Raw genomic sequence first — 7,809 nt, forward strand, 5'->3', positions numbered from 1 at the left:
AGAGACGAGGTCTTGCCAAGTTGCCCAGGTTGGTCTCGAACCCGTGGGCTCAGGCAATCCACTCATCTTGGCCTCCCAAAGTGCTGGGATGACTGGCTGAGCCCCCGAGCCCGGCCAAAATTTTTAACTCTACTCCTACACCCAGTCAGTCACTGTGACCTGTTAATTTCACCTTTAAAGCACTATTCGGTGTTTTTTCCCATTTTATGCTGCCTAGTTTAGGTCCTGGCCCTTTGCATACCTCTCCTAACTCAGTCTTTACTCCCTTTGCCGGCCCCTCCGAGGCTTTACACAGGAGACAGCGAAGCTCGAAAGCATCCAGCCCCCCAGGCTGCCCGGGGACAGAGCCCAGGCCACTTGCCACTGAGCTGATGCTTCCAGCTGCATTGAAGGATGATGCCAGGAACCATCCTGAGGCTTCCGGGTGTAAAGCCACCTCCGAGAGCCCCCCTTGGGCTCCTTCACTCTGTACTTTTCTCTCAGCAGAAGAGATTTGTCCTGAAATACAGATCTCATCTTTTCGCTGTCACTTGAAATGCTTACGTGCATGGTTCCCCGTTGTCTTTGGAGTCAAGTTCAAGTTCCCCAAAGTGGCAACCAGGCCCGCTCATCTCCAGCCTCAGCTCTCTGGCGGCTGTCCCCACTCCCCCGTCACTGAAGACAGCCCGAGCTCGTCTTCCCGTTCCTCCAGCCCTTGGCCACTGGCGTGCTGTGGCCCCTGCCAGGGCTAGCTCTCCCCCCGACTTAGAGCCCCACCGCCTGTGGGTGAGCTGCCTCTCCCTCGATCTGGGACGTCTGGCACTGCCACCGGCAGCACCAGTCATCCCGAATGGTCACGAGCTCCCTTGCTTGTCTGACTCTGTCACAGTCTGAGCCTCGGTACGCAAGCGCCGCGTCATTTCTTTCCCACCGTATCCCAGAATTGATGTGGGGCTAGTCACGTGACACACGCCAAAAGCGTGTATTGAATTTTCTTTTCTTTTCTTTTTTTCTTCTGAATTGGAGTCTCAGTCGGTCGCCCAGACTGGAGTGCAGTGGCCGCAGCCTCGCCTGCTGGACTCCGGCGATCCTTCCGCCTCAGCCTTCCGAGTAGCTGGAACTACAGGCGCGCGCTACCACGCCCGGCTGATTTTTTGACTTATTGTAGAGACGAGGTCTCGCCAAGTTGCCCAGGCGGGTCTCGAACCCGCGGGCTCAGGCAATTCACTCGCTTCAGCCTCCCAAAGCTCTGGGATTACAGGCTGAACCACCGAGCCCGGCTTGAATTTTGTTTTCAACACCAAAAAGCTCGTGGCATCGTGTTGGTGCTCAAAGTTTTGGATGTTGGAGCAGTTCAGTTTCAGATGCTGAACTGATGAGTATTAATGGAGATAATGCAAAACCTGAAAAACTCTGCAATCCAAAACACTTCTTAGTCCCAAGCGTTTTGTATAAGGGGTATACAGAAGAATTCTCAGCCTGCAATACAGGGTTGGCTGACATGGCATTCAATGGAATGGTTGGTTTTAGCCAAATTGCATTGGGCTGGATTGCCTAGATGACCTGAAATGAGATAGCTGGGCATCAGAGGTGTTGGGAATTGACTGCAGAAAGTCTGGAGGGTCTGAGACTGTCGGTGTTCCAACAGGTTGTCTCCACTGCCTGTTGAGAAAAAGCTACATCTGCTGAGAACTTTTTGCAGGGCATCAAAGGTGGCTGTTGGTTAGCAGTACTAATATACAGTTTTCCAGATGAAGGGACAAGGGTTCAGTGGTGGTAAACAATTTGCCCCTATCACACCATTAATAAGTTACAGAGTTGGGATGCCTATTCAAAAACACTTTTGACCAGGCATGGTGACTCATACCTGTAATCCCAGCACTTTGGGAGGTCAAGGCAAGATGATGACTTGAGCCCAGGTGTTCGAGACCACCTGGGCAACATAGTGAGACCTCTGTCTCTACTTCAAAAAGTTTTATTTTAAAAAAAAGCAAAAAGACTTTTCAGGCACTAGTCTTTCTTTTTAAATCAAGCATCTGGGTTTTCTTCTTTTGCCCAAACAGTCCTTTAATATCAGTTTACATCTTGAAAATCACAGCTGTTTGCAACTGCAACAATTAATATTCTTGAAAATACTCATCAGTAGGTCTAATGGCAGACCTAGGAAATAACAGAACCAGATCAAATACTAGGCAGTGTTGTCAGCATGGCCTGTTTTGTTCTACGTGTATTTGGCGACACTAATAATCCTCGTGTAAAGATAGATTTGGGGCTTTCAGCTTTCCATTTGGGCATCCTAGCTTCAGCATTATGAATAAATCTGAAAAAATCCGTGTGCATTTCAGCCATTTCTGAAAGTTAATTTTCCTATCATCTGTGTTTTTGTAAGTGCTGTAATGTTCCTGCCAAAGAATCCATATTTTGGGGGGTGTAAGGGTGAGAACAGCATCAAAACGCTGTTAGCATCACTAGTTTCTTAAACATCGCTGTGTTAGCCATGTGAGTTAATAAACAGATCTGTGTTTTGAGTGAGGAGGAGAGGACGGAGGGAGGAAATAGGAAAACGCTGTGAGAGCCTGGACCATGAGTTTTGAGCTTTTGCATTCTTTAATCCTCACAACACCCATTTGAGGCTTTACAGAGAAGAAAAGGAACGTTCAGTCAGTGAACCAGGTCTCTGCCCTGCATTCTTTCTCATAGAGCATTGTGGTTTTTGTTTTTTGTGTTGTTGTTTTTTTTTTCAGTCAGAGTCTCACTCTGTCTCCCAGGCTGGAGTACAGTGGCACGCTCACAGCCACCACAGCCTTGACCTGCTGGGCTCCGGTGATTTTTCCCCTGCGGCCTTCCAAGTAACTGGAACCACAGGTGTGCACTACCATGCCCGGGTAATTTTTTGATTTACTGTAGAAGCGAGGTCTCGCCAAGTTGCCTAGGCTGGTCTCGAACCCCTGGGCTCAGGCAATCTTCTCGCCTCCGTCTCCCAAAGTGTTGGGATTACAGGTGTGAGCCGCTGCTCCTGGCCATAAAGCAACTTTTGAATTCCTTTGGATTTGAGTCTATAGCTGGGTGACCCAAGCCTTGGAGGGAACTGTCCTTCACGTAATGCTAGGTCAACTTTTTGTTCTTTGGTGACCGAATTGGATTTTTTTCCCCAGTGGGAAAATGACTCATGTATTAATGCAGTGAGCACAATCTTAAAGGAATGTCCAGGATCAGCTAATCATGTTTTCCAAACTTTGCCTTCACATCATGATTTTTGCCATATAAGTGTAGACGGGAAGGAGTTTGTTTTATTTTTTATTTTTCAAGTCGGAGTCTCACTCTGTCGCCCAGGCTGGAGTGCAGCGGCACGCTCACGGCCACCCCAGTGTCAACCTGCTAGGCTCCGGCAATCCTTCCACCTCAGCCTTCCTAGTAGCTGGAACTACATACAGGTGGGCACCACCATGCCCGGCTGATTTTTTTTTTCATTTATTGTAGAGACCAGGTCTCGCCAAGTTGTCCAGGAGTTTTAAAAGTGAATTCTTGTGCCAGGGTGCGAGTGATGGAGGTGAAGGAGGGTCACTTGGGCTACCTTTGAAAGGTGGAGCCGGGGGACACACTGATGGCTTCCATGTGGGTGGAGAGAGAAGGGACAAATCCCAGATGACTCCCAGGTTTTCAGTGTGAACCCTGAGGGCCCAGCAGGTCATCTGCTGAGAGGAAATGTAGGTCACAAGCAGTAGGGGTCATGGGAAGTATGCATACTTTTCTGATGAATTGAAATGTGCAGTGCCTGTTGGCCATCCAGCAGCGTCAAGGCGGTTGGAAATACGAGTCCAGAGCTTCGAGGAGGGGTCGGGGCTGGAGGTGCCCACGTGTGACAGGTGGTGGGGCAGCCATGGGCCTGGATGAAGCATGCTGGGGAGAGACTAATGGATTAAGAGGAGAAAGGGAGCTGGGTTCATTGCTTCATGCCTGTAATCCCAACCATTGGGAAGCCATGGTGGAAGGACTGCTTGAGCCCAGGCATTCAAGACCAGCCTAGTTAGACAACACAGTACGATATCGTCTCCGCAAAAATATAAGTAAATTTCTGGGTGTGGTGGTGCGTGCCTGTAGTCCCAGCTACTCGGGAGACTGAGGCGGGAGGATTGCCTGAGCCCACCCTCCGGTGAGCCGTGATTGTGCCACCGTACTCCAGCCTGGGTGCCAGAGTGAGACCCTCTCTCAAAAATAAAGCTAAAAGTTAATTCTGGGAAGGAACAAGGGATCTTCTTCAGTCCACAGAAACACACGTGGCTGCTCTGTCTCGCGCATTCTCTTAACCAGCAAATATTCATCGTGTGCTTCTGTGGCATGCCAGGGACTCTGGTGGGACACCCCATTTATAGCTGTGTGTGAATCCCCTCTGGCCTGTGGATTCTGGTACCACCTGACCCGATGCGCGTGAGGGGCTGGTAAAAACTTTATTACAAGCAGATGGGCTCTTGAGGGCCAGAGAGCCACTCCACCAAAGGACAAACTGCCAAGCACCAGGCCCTGCATTCCCACGTCTGCCGAGGACCTCCCTCTGTAGCCAGCACCGAAGCTGCTGCTTTCCAGAAGGCCACCCTCGGAGCACCCCGCTTCCTCCCGCCCACGGAGAGAAATGAGTTTCCCAACCTCTTCTCCCGGGTCTCCCATTCTTGGGCCACAGCCCTCTGTGACTGAGTCCCCTGAGTGGGGGTCTGCTCCTGTCCCGCCAGCAGGAGAGGCTGAGGAGAGGGCGGGGCTGGGGCTGGGCTGTCGCCTCCCCCGCCACCCCCAGGATTCGTCGAGGGGTTGGCTCTGGCGGCGTAGACGTTCAGAAGCCAGGGCCCCCAAGGAAAGGTCAGTGTCGCCTGTGACCGGCCCAAGCAGACGTGGAGCGCTCGGTCTAGTAGGAAAACAAACAAACAATTGCACACCTCGTTAGGATGATCAGGATTAAGGAGAGAGAAAGCTAGGAGAGCCTGTAACATGGGGACTTGAATTTGAGGGCCCAGAGGATGTGGCCTTTAAACCTAGCCCTGACAGCCGAGAAGCCAGTAGCTGCCCAGGTAAAGGGCAGAGAAGAACTTTCTGAGCATAGCGAATGGCCTGTGCTTTTGTTTGTTTTCTTTTTGACTTGCAGTCTCTTTCTTTGTTGTCTAGGCTGGAGTGTTACCTCGACCTGCTGGGCTTCGGCGATCCTTCTTCTCAGCCTTCCAAGTAACTGGAACCACAGGCGCACGCCACAAAGCCTGGCTAATTTTTGGGTGTATTGTAGAGACAAGGTCTCACCAAGTTGTCCAGGCTGGTCTCGAACCCCTGGGCTCAGGCATTCCTCTCACCTCGGCCTCCCAAAGTGCTGGGATGACAGCCTGGGCATATGTTCTTAAGATAGAAAAGAACATGTGAGTCACTGAAAGACGATCAGTGCTGACACTTTGAGAGTCGAGGGAAGTTGGAGAAACAGCCTACGGATGAGACCAGGGCCTTGGAGGCTGTGCTAATGATGGTGGACTTTATTCCAAGAGTTTGGGGAAGTTGTTAGAGTTTTAAATAGGACAGCAACAGGTTTAGGTTTGCCTTGTTTTTTCTTTTTTTTTAATTTTTTAATTTTATTTTTAAAATGCGGGGTACAAATGAGGGTTAGGTACATACGTGGTCATCATACAGGTAAAGTGTGGGTACCCTTACTGATGTTACATGCCACCCCCATTATTAAAAGAGCACTCAGGCTGGGCTCGGTGGCTCAGCCTGTCATCCCAGCACTTTGGGAGGTTGAGGCAAAAGGATTGTCTGAGCCCACGGGTTCGAGACCAGCCCTGGCAACTTGGCGAGACCTCATCTCTACAATAAATCAAAAAAATTAGCCATGTGTGGTAGTGTGTGCCTGTAGTTCCGGCTACTTGGAAGGCTGGGGCGGAAGGGTCACTGGAGTATGGCAGGTCGATGCTGGGCTGGCCGTGAGCTACACTCCAGCCTGGGCGATGGAGTGAGACTCCAACTCAAAAAATAAAAGAGCGCGAAGGCCAGGCACGGTGGCTCACACCTGTAATCCCAAACAAAACCCCTGGTTCAGTCCACCTTGCTTGTCCCAGAGATAGCATGGAGTACCTGGGACATTCAAAGAGATGTTGCATTTCACAACTGAGTCATCATGAGAAACCTGTGTTTATTATTTCTCACATTCTTAAAAATTTAGATCTATTTTACATAAAGTAAAACCTTATCTTTTAGTGAACAGTTCTTTGAATTTTGACTGATACAGACATTGCCTAATCATCAGCACAACCAAGAAACAAAGGAGTTCCTTCACTTCTCCAAATTCCCACATCCTCATTTATTTTATTTTTTGAGTCGGAGTCTCACTCTGTCACCCAGTCTGGAGTGCAGTGGCACAGTCACGGCTCACTGCAGCATTGACCTCCTGGGCTCAGTCAGTCCTTCCACCTCAGCCTCCCGAGTAGCTGGGACTACAGGTGCCTGCCACCACCCCAGCTAATTTTTAATTTTTTTTTATAGAGACAAGGTCTTACTATGTTTCCAAGACTGGTCTCGAACTCCTAGGCTCAGTGATCCTCCTGCCTTGGCCTCCCAAAGTGCTGGGATTACGGGTATGAGCCACTGTACGGCGTAAAAATGAAATATTTTAGACATACAAAAAGATATACAGGCCAGGCGCAGTTGTTGTAATCCCAGCACTTTGGGAGGCCGAGGTGAAAGGATTGCCTGAGCCCACAGGTTTGAGAACAGCCTGGATGACCTCATCTCTACAATAAGCCAAAAAATTAGCTGGGCATGGTAGCACGTGCCTGTAGTTCTGGCTACTTGGAAGGCTGAGACGGAAGGATCGCCGGAGCCCCCAGCAGGTTGACGCTGGGGTGGCCGTGAGCGTGCCTCTGCATTCCAGCCTGGGCGACGGAGTGAGGCTCTGACTCAAAAAAAAAAAAAAAAAGAAAGATACACAAAATAATAGACCGAATACCACTTTAGGAGTAAAACGCTATTTGTCAATTGCTCTCTGCCTTTGGGGAACACATCTTTGCTGTGATTTTTTTTTTTTTGATTGTCATTTATTTATGCATACTTATTTTTGTGAAATTTTCCATTTGTAGCCATACAGAAATATGGGATGTTAGGGCTATTTTTTTTTGAGTCAAGGTCTCTGTTGCCCATGCTGGAGTGCAGTGCTCCACGCTCACAGCTCACCGCACCCTTGACCTCCTTGGCTTAGGTGATCCTTCTGTCTCAGCCTTCCAAGTAGCTGGGACTGCAAGTGCATGCCACCACGCCTGGCTAATTTTTTTTAATGTATTTTTTGTAGAGACGAGGTCTCACTATGTTGCCCAGGCTGTTCTCAAACTCCTGGGCTCAGGCAATCTTCTTGTCTCGACCTCCCAAAGTGCCGGGATAATAGGGGTGAGCCACTACACCCAGTCAGATGTTAGATTTAAATGGTATAATACTTTGCTGTGATTTTAATAGGATTTCAGGAGGAAGCACAAGTAGGTGAGGGGGTTTGAGCTGCCCCCTTCAGTCAGAAGTCCTTGTTTGACTTTGTTGAACTATTGGGGTATAGAACTTTGACAAAAATAAAACTGAGCACACATTTTAAAAACTCACATTTACAAGCCAGGAGAGAGTTCCAGTTCACGTGACCGTGAGTTATTACTTTGTATCCATCAGAACAGTAAAGATGAAAAAGAGGGAGCCGGGCTCGGTGGCTCAGCCTGTCATCCCACGCCTTGGGAGGCTGAGGTGAGTGGATCGCCTGAGCCCGCGGGTTCAAGACCCGCCTGGGCAACTTGGTGAGACCCCATCTCTACAATAAATCAAAAAATC

The sequence above is a fragment of the Carlito syrichta genome, unplaced genomic scaffold (assembly GCF_000164805.1).
Source record: "Carlito syrichta isolate Samal-C Ts95f unplaced genomic scaffold, Tarsius_syrichta-2.0.1 Scaffold304746, whole genome shotgun sequence".
Taxonomy (NCBI): domain Eukaryota; kingdom Metazoa; phylum Chordata; class Mammalia; order Primates; family Tarsiidae; genus Carlito; species Carlito syrichta.